General features: G+C 37.7%; 1 long non-coding RNA gene across 1 annotated transcript; it reads left to right on the forward strand.

Annotated features, from left to right (window-relative positions):
* The first annotated feature begins 5056 nt into the window (after positions 1 to 5056).
* LOC147524571 (uncharacterized) lies at positions 5057 to 6603 on the forward strand. Its single transcript, XR_015197019.1, has 5 exons — positions 5057 to 5582; positions 5687 to 5756; positions 5857 to 6332; positions 6405 to 6485; positions 6572 to 6603. It is a non-coding gene; the product is annotated as an uncharacterized LOC147524571 (long non-coding RNA).
* Positions 6604 to 9877: the final 3274 nt, after the last annotated feature.

Here is a 9877-nt window from a genome sequence, read left to right on the forward strand (position 1 = left end):
CAAGTCGAAGAATAATAAAAAGATGGGTGGAAAATGACCAGAATATCTATTGAAGTTTGATTCGTTATAAAATAGCAGGACAATAATAGATTCGTTATACACACACCTCTCTTTGGGCAGACAAAGAAATCCAAGGCTATAACATTCACATCCACTATACCGGTGAGAGAGAGCTTTCATAATAGATGGAGTAAGTTCAGTGGAATCTGTACATTTCAACTGGTCTTATATAGTGAAGTAGACTTTCTCTAACTATCTTGTAGGCTTGTACAAATGTGTTGCTGAATAAAGGTATTGTGACATTGTTCCAGCCAGAGTTGTGTACTTTGTTCTTGCACACAAACAAGTCGGGAGAATGTCCCTTGCTTCAGCTACACATGCAATCTACTATGCTAATTAGTAACCATATAATAATGGAACAGGGTCCAAGCCTCTGGAAACTCCGATTCAGGGAACGATGTAAGTGTAAGTATTCAACTTGTCCATGGTTAGTTTCAAGGAAAGAATCATCCAACAGAACATTTTGTATTCCTCCAGAACATCTTGGAATATTCGGCCAAGAAGAAATCATCCAACAGAACGATGTATCTGTAAGTTTTCAATTTGTCCGTGGTTAACTTTAACGAAAGAACCATCCAACAGAAACATCTTGGAATATTCACTTAATACTGTTCCTAATCGAGTTTCAAGTTATTTGGCCAAGTAGAAATCGTTTTATTACTTATCCTAAGTTCCCAATTTCCCAGTGATTGATAAACTCACGTTCAAACCAATTTTTGCTCTTTCGTAAATCCGCAAATCGCAAGTGTTAACTGCAAATGAAGTATCAGTAAAGTGATGAGCTGATTCCTGCACCACTACTAAGCTCATGCTTCCTTGATTTGGTTGGTGTGTACAATTTTGGTTGACATATCTGCTGTCCAGTGAAGGAGTCGGAATGACAACAGCATTTTAAGATTATAGGCGTAATTAGTCTTTTGTGTATCCCTATAGTGCCTCTCTGGGACTTTGGTTGCTATGGCCGCACCAATTTGTTTACAGGAACATAAATCATACAACACTGTCAAGTGGTTTTTCCACAATCTCATTAATCATTGAATTGAGCTTGTCTTGTGTGTGTGCGCAAATGCAAAGCAATAACTCCAACATGAACAGTGGCGCACTGGAGCATCTTACCGCTAGTGAATACTGATCCTCCTATTCCAGGGTTATGTAGGTAATTCCATTGACATCTTAGATCCATATGAGTATATGACAAGTGGAAAGGAAAACCATTCCCTCATTCACACACACCAGGCGCGCCTTTCACTAAGGTAGTGTAGGAAGGCAGTGTAAGATGCAAGAAGAGAAAGATAAAATTAACAAAGCTCTTTCTTTTTCATTAATGGTGTTTACACTGTTCACTTTTTCTCTTTCTGTTTACATGTGAGAAATAGAAAAAGTCAAGTGGGAGAAATAAATCTGGTCCTCCTTTATTTCTTGGGTAATTTCCCAATTAGTAACCCATAATGTCAATCTATTCCAAAGTAGTAACCACTCTTCAATTTTGACTTTTCAACCTCACTTTTGACACTTTTGCCCTTCTCCTTATTTCCAAACAATGCCCACGTGGATATGCAACACTCTCTCTCCCCCCTTTTTACCCTCACAAGATAACTCTATATATTGTACGATGAGTTTGACTTTACTGATGATGGACAACCGTTGGATCTTGATAAAGAAAACACGTTAATCAAAACATGTTGTAGTATCCGTGTTTGCTATAATGAAGAAGCAACCGACTAATAAACTATCGGCAACTCTCTCGATTTTTTGGTTGCCGCGTCCTTTACAACTTTTACCTCAGATTTTGAGCCAACCTAAAAAATAGGACAAAAGCTCAAAGTTTCGTTTTTTTCTTGGTTGTTTTCTTCTTCTTCCTCGTCATTGTCCCTCCGCTTTTTGTATTTTTTAAGGTTTGACATGGAAAACATGACACATTCACATGATAAAGGTATAGTTTGTTGTTTTTTAAGCTATCTAGGGCCTTGGGTCTACGGTTTTGTTCCACGTAGTTTAGTGTTTTGTTTGTTTGATGCTTCATCTTTCAAGGAAGAGGGTTTTGAAGACAGCTATGACGTCTCCATGCATAAATGCTTGTTGATTATATAGTTGTGGTAGAATGTTGGTGGTTTCCATGTTGATTCTATATTTAATGTTGGGTTTAATATTAAGGCATTTAAGATAGATTCCATCATAAATGTCCTAAAAGTGTTAGTTTAACTAGTTTGTGCTTAAATGTTTGAATTTACTTTTCGGTTTTATGGTTTATGGTTAGGTACTTCTTTGTAACCATCGCTTTTTGGTTGTTTTTTTATACTTACCGGTTAGGTACTTTTTGGATGTTCTTATTCACTACAATGGGGAGATGAAAGCGGACAAGTATGGCCGGATGAAGTATGTTGGTGGCGAGGTGAAATTGAGAGTTTGTGATGGGGGTATTTCATTTGAAGGATTCATGAGTACCGTGGAAGGTGTGTTGTCGAAAAAGATCTACTTTTTCTATAAGATACTTGACGAAGAAGTCCCCGTTCGAATTGATGAAGAAACAGATTATTTGAACATGATTATGAAACAAAGAAAGTCTCCAAAAAAAACAATGATGGTTTGGGTTATTAACGGGTAGAAGTGGTAAGCAATGGACGACTAATGTTAAGAAGAAAGAAGTTGCTACCGAAGTTGTTTAAGAAAAAGACGCGACTCCAAGCATTGTTTCTCCGTGAAACACTCTTTTCTCAAAACGTAAGAGCTAGCTCGTCGAAGCGTCCCCATTAACCAATTTAAACTTGTCGATGAAGCAATTGGTAAGTAATGCGGTTCCATTTGGTTAGGTCATTATTAGTGAGGGTGGGTACATGCTTTATTTCCCCGAGATAGTTATGAATCTTTGGTTTTCCGAGAAAGTCCCTTGACCAACCCCCGGAGTGGGAGAGTGGGGACTCATCAATGGGAAGATGTGGAGATTCACGACGTCGAAGAACACATTCAACCTCACGGCTTGTCAACGTTGAAAGCGGTGATGGCGGGTAAGTCTTCGATATCAATGGGATATGTTGATAGATGATAGCTTACCCGTCGTCGATAGTGGTGTGGAACTTACCGAAAGTTCATTGAAATATAGATATTTGTCCGTAGGGGGTGTTTCCTCCGAAGTTACACCGAACCTTCAAGATCTGAAAAGAAACGGTCACACCGCCTTCTCTGTTTGTGGAAGGTACACTCTATAGCCTTGCAAGGTAACATATAGTTCCAGTTCTTCGATAGTGGGGAGCTAATTCTTCGATATAATACTGAGGGGCGGTCAATGATGGTGATGAGCAAGATGGTGTACGGATCTTGATCAACCTCGATTATGATGACTTTGATTCCCAAAATCCATATGGTGATACGGGGACGTCCCGAGGAATATAGAATTTCCATGAATCAAAATATTGACAATAATGAGGGTGATGATGATGAAGTTGAAATACTACATGAAGTTAATTTTGAAGAAGAAGAAGTAGTACAAGTAAAGGATGGAGTCGATGATGATGAAGTTAGAGTAGTAAATGGTGGTAATCAAGATGATGATGATGAAGTTCAATTATTGGATGATGATTGTGATGTATGGTCTACTCCTAACCGTAGTCAAGAGTTTTTTGGGAGGCACGCCTATGACCGTAATGATGAGGAAGGCCAAAGTGAACCCGATATGATCGTTAATGATGAGGAAGGCCAAAGTGAACCCGATATTGAAACAAATGGAATGGTTGATGCTACGCTTATTCGGTGCGTAAGATCTCAATTCGTAAGACTTACATCAAGGATATGATCCTCTTCGCTCTCCCCATAGTCCGAAACACCGGCTAAAGTGGATGTAACTCCTCCTCATGTGAACTGAAGTTTGTTCCTCCTAAAGTAGGACAACACTATCCTACTTTCGGGATGATCTTATAAAAGACATGAAGTCATACGCAAATAGCAAACATGTTTGATTTCGTATTCGTATGCAGCACTTCTCCCCGAGAGGATTTATATGAAGTGTAAGTCTCCGGTTGCACATTTCATTTGTTTGCAAAACCGACCAATCGGTTCGATATATGGGTTATTATAACCTTCAGAGAAGCACATACATGTTCACAAGATAAAGCAATTGCAACTAATAAATAAGCTGATGCAAAATGGGTTTCAGAAGTTGTGAAATCGAAACTTAGGGACAATATTGATATGGCTCCGAAACAGTTGCAGTTGGAGGTTAAGGACGCACACCAGACAAATGTGTCGTATAAAGTTGCTTGGAAAGCAAAAGAAATTGCAATGCAAAAGGTAACTGCCTTGGTTATATCAGCAACTAATGAACGCAATAGTAGCAACAACTAACTTATGTTTGTTTCACTTTTTTGCTTGCAGATAAGGGGAAGCTTTAGTCAGTCGTACCAAATGTTGCCAAATTATTGTAAAGAACTTAAAAGAGTGGATTCAGATTGTTTCACCGAGCTGCAAACGTCATCGGCCCCTGAGCACAAGTTTGAACGTTTGTTTGTGAGCTACGGCGTCACTGTCCGAGCTTACAAAAGATGTCTTCGTCCATTGATTATGATTGATGGCACTTTCATGACAGGTAGGTACAACTCAATCATACTAACTGCTATCACGGCTGATGGCGATAGCCACGTGTTTCCAATTGCATTTGCCATAGTCCCAAAGGAAAATAATGACCACTGGGATTGGTTTCTAGAAAAGTTAAGAGACCTTGTTGTTGGGATCGAGCAAAACTTTGTTCTTCTCTCGATAGGCATCTAAGCATTCTTCAAGCCGTGCCTAAAATACTTCCTAATCGCGGTCCATTGCTGTTTGTGCACAACACATTTCAAATTGTATGACTAAGCAAGAGACAAAAGGGAAGGTGAAGAGAGTCAAAACTTATGAACATGCAGAATTTGTAAGACTTATGAGCCAAATTTATTGTGCCGACAGCAAAGGTTATGCAAAGATTGTAAAGATTCCGAAAGAGTCGTGGTGTTGTGCTTTTGCTCCAATGAGAAGGTATGTCATTTGCTACACAAATCACATAGAGAGCTGGAACAAGCACTACACCAGATTTGCTGAAATAGGACGACATGTTGAGACATTATTGCTCGTCTTAAATTTAGGACGGGTTTTTGAGTCCCAAAAATGAAAAAACCCGTCGCAAGGCTTTAGCTCAAATTTGCAAGGCGTAGCTCGAATAATAGACGACTTATTCTTTTGTCCTAAATCTAGGACGGGCAAAAGTATCTCTAATCTTCTTTGATGTCGTCGCCATTCAATTGAACCCGTATTTGCCTTCAAAAATCAAAACTAACATTTTGCCTTCAAAAATCAAAACTAAGATTTTGCCTTCTTCAATTCGTCCAGCTCCAGAAACCTTTGTCTTGCGCTTCTTCTTCCTCAAACTCACTCCACTTTTTCTTTTATTCTCTTCACTTCCTACTGTTATATACATATTTTTTTCCTTCTTGTTTGCACGACTTCATTAAGGCATCTTTCACTTACTTTGGATTAAAGAGATCAAAGGTCGTCAGGTTTCTCTCCATCACCCTCTTTTCTCTTTGCTTAAGCATGCCTTTTTATGTTAATTCAATTTCGTTTTTCGGCTTAATTGAAGTGGGGGTTTTCAATTTTCTAGGTTTTTAAAATTGGGGATTTCAACATCACCGATTGTAAGATGTTAATCCTTGATATTGAAACAAAGGAAGGTAGGGCAGATGTTGTAAAGCTTTAAGACATTTGGATGTTTGATTTATGTGTGAACTTGTAGTGGGTAAGTGATAAACTGTGAAAATGTGATACTCGCAGGGATGGTGTCACACATGATCTTTTCGCAGCCTAACTGCCCAATTGATTCCATCTTGTTCATACTTCATCATGATCCTTCAAATTCCGATGAGGGTTCTGTGACATCTGTAGATATTGCAGAGTATAGAGTTGATGACAATGATGTCTAGTTTTTCAGTTCAAGTATACCCTCTAGGGGGAGCTCTGGTCATCGTAGGTTGGTAGTCTTTTTGTCGTTGCAGGTTCCTTATATGCTACACAAGGGCTTATCGAGAATATGGTGCAAGTAATGGAAAGCTAAAGACTATAGTTTGTTATGAAGCTAAAAAACCCCTCTTAAACCCCAGAATTATTATCTATCTGTTTCATCTGAAGATTCTGGTGAAGGAAAAGTTTTATGGTGGATACTGGTGATAGCTCGTCTTCCGCAAATGAGGTGAAGTCGGTGGTTGTTAGGGTCAAAAGGAAGGATTTTCAATCTCCGCTTGAAGCATTTTGTGAGTCTAGCCTTCTTCATTACTTTATTCACTTGTATAGTTTTTTTTTTACTGAGCATCCATTTTACGCAGGGTTGGAAATCAATGAAAGACCTTTGAAGCGACCTCTGTTGGATTTTGGAAAGCTTTCACTTAATGGTTCATCCGGAAAAGGTAATGAAGAAGCATTTGTTTTTTTTTTGTTTTTTCATAACGGAGTGTGAGTTATGAAATGTGTTTTGTTTTTTTTGGGTTTCGAGGAACTGAAGAACAAAAAGGTTTTTGTCCAACATTTAGAGACGATGAGAGCGTTTCGGATGCCACCTTTGTTGATATAATCGCAATCTTTGTGGTTAGTAATAAGTTCTTTTTTCTAGTAAAGGATTTTTCACTTTTTCATTTCTCTGAACGGGCGCAAATATTATAAATAATTGTCTCCGCCTTTTTCTCAAGCCTGGTTCCTCCGATTCATCCAAGTCAAAACAAAGGTCGTGGAACGAAAAACTCATATTTAAAGAAGGGATTGTAAGTCCAAGATTTATTTATTTAAGTCATCGAAAGTGTTTGAATTTCACATACTCTTTTGTTTCTTAATTTGTTTTGGAGGTTGATGAGACAAAGCTATACTGTTGACTAAATTATTTTATAACCTTTATATGAATATATTTAACACCGTGTACTAATTTAGTTTGTAGATTTCTAATTATTTACCTCTTTTGTCCATCTAGAAAACATCTTAAGTGTTTCTATTCTTGTTAAATCATGCTATCATGTTGCATTATGGCTTAATGATCTGAATTTGACAGTTGGCACGGTTTATTGGTTTATTTATGTTATGGGAATACTGAGACTTTCTGAGTATTACAACTTTTTCTCTTAGCTCAAGTTTGTGATATTTATTAGGAGGCAATCTGGTAGTACCTAATTTTTCTCTTAGCCCCAAAGTAATGCTTATTTTGATTTGGTGTATTTAAGCCGCGATTAAAATGTGCTTAGCTTTCTTGTGATAGCACTTGTATATATTCTGTCTTGATTCCTGCAGAAACAAGATCGGCTTCTGTCGAAATCCAGACAAAAGCACGAGGTATGTACATTATTGTAAAATTTTATTTTAAGGGTGTAAGTATAATTTTATATTAAAATCTTTCATTAGGAAACATTGTCCTTGGACATCCTTGTTAGATGGAACTTGTTATTGTAGTAATATATCCCAAGGGTTGCTGATAAGAGTCTCCACTCTCTAGTTCAGCGCGAGCTTTGAAAGGGTGTTGTGTAGTCTGTGTTACCCCTGGGGTATTCTGGTGTGTACTTCACAAATTTGCCTTTTGTAAGATCAATTTCATGTTTGGCATATGTTATTATGCCTCCATCAGCTTGGGCTTTTGGAGTAAAGGGTTCCTAGACACTGTTCACAGACATGAGATTTTGGCGAAGTTAATCTTAGAGGGTCACGGGTTCTCTTTGCTTTACTTTTCCCCTTAACCCATGAGCTGGGATTGTTATTGCATTAAGCTACTCATTTTCCTTTATGATCCTTACAATCACAATGTTCATATTATTGGCCATCAAACACATTTTTTGATGACCAATATGTTATACATGTTGTTTACAAGTAGTTTTAATCTTTTGGGATGCACAAAGTTTATGGGTGCATTAGTGGCAGGTATATGCCTGAGTGCAAGTATCATGGTGTGTATATTGGACTATTTGTACGAGTGTTTACGTGAAATTTGCCATCTTTATGATGTTGTTCGTGTTGATGGTGAAGAAAAAAAATCCCACCAGAAGAGATTCAGTCTGATATGCAGTCTTACTTGTCTAATCAAGGTCCTCACTTTATCATTTGAATTATTGTAAGAGTGTGTCTTTATACACATTTTTTTTCTGCATTTTCTTAGTCAGTGATACTGGACTACTTCTAATATAGTTTATATATGTAATGGCAATGTTCTTCCATCAGATTAACTGTCAACTAGGATTAAGTTACTTATCATGTCATAGTGGAACAGATAGGAGTTATCAGGGGTTTATGATATCTTCATTGAATGCTTTTGAACACCACCGATGAAAATTCTTTAAACACATTTCCGCTATAAGAGCTTAATATTGCTTTCTTCCATTTCTCTAATTGGTTATGGATTGTTGTTAATTCCGGTTATTCTGATCCAGAGTGCAAGTAAATGAGGATGATGATTTCTATGATGGACCAATGCAATTTGATTATGAAAGTGACGATTCAAATGGTATTAATAATCAACTATGTTTATTATCTCATGTAAAAATTCAAGATCCTGTACTAATACTTTATACTTTTGATCTGTTATGGAATTCAAATTTGAAGATAATCCATCAATGAATATCCCGATGAGGAAACTTCTGAAGATGAAGATGATGGAGGCAAGAGCAAAACATTCTGTGAAGAATTTGAGATTGGAAGTTCTGATGATCAATCTGATGAACTCCAAGATAAACCATATGATAATCTCGGATACGAATTCGGAAATGAAGACTTGTTATATGAAGAAGAGGTTAGTGGTGATGATGATTATGATTGGAGGCCATGACTGCATATGATTTTTGTTGGGCCTCGTCTCCATGGTATAATTATATATTTTGAGTTGTATCTCTTCTTCTAGAATATGCTACACAAGGGCTTATTGAGAATATAGTGCAAGTAATGGAAAGCTAAAAGACTATAGTTTGTTATAAAGTTTAGTTAACAATTTTTTGATTTTTTTATTTGTTTATTTAAATTGTTGATTGAATGAACCACTTAGCAAGTAATGCTATTTATACAATGGAGTTACAATATGTTTTAAAATTTGGTATGCGACCAATTGCCTAGTTTGTAATGCGTGAACTATTGTGAAATAAGGGTGGGATCTCCTTTGAATCAACGCCTATCAGCGATTCTTGGTCATTTGGCCACATTTTTTTTTTAAAATACTTTTTTCTTAAAAGCGACGGTTTTATGCGTTTTTCTTCTTCTGCGATAACCTTGCGGCGGATATGTTAGTCGTCTTCTAATTCAACTTACGATGGTCTTAGCCGTCGCAAATATTAATCCATTAGGCGATTAACGACGGGACCTGGGACACTAGAACCCGTCGCCGTCAAAACAACGACGGACTTTGACCGTCGCAAATCGCAAATTCTGGTGTAGTGAAGATGATACTTCCAGAGAGAGCTATGCCAGTGACATCTCTTGTCAATGGTATTAGGTTGAACATAATGAAACATTTTTATGACTACCGGGTGATGGCGTCAAAGCTGAAGACAAAACCCGACCAAATCACCGAGGAAGTGCTCATCTCGTCGAGATATTCGAGTAGACGTTTCACAGCAACAAAGGCAAGTGAGCACGTTTATTCTGTGCAATCACTAGACCGTACTGACACCGTAGACCTTTTGGAGAGGACTTGCACATGCGGTTTCTTTCAACAGGTTGGTCTTCCTTGTAGCCATGCTATGAAGGCAATCGATCACCGTAAGCTATGTGCATATGACTTTTGCTTGCATTGGTACACAAAAGAAACGATGATGGATACATATAGAGAACGGACACC

The sequence above is a fragment of the Coptis chinensis genome, chromosome 1 (assembly GCF_015680905.1).
Source record: "Coptis chinensis isolate HL-2020 chromosome 1, ASM1568090v1, whole genome shotgun sequence".
Classification (NCBI taxonomy): Eukaryota; Viridiplantae; Streptophyta; class Magnoliopsida; order Ranunculales; family Ranunculaceae; genus Coptis; species Coptis chinensis.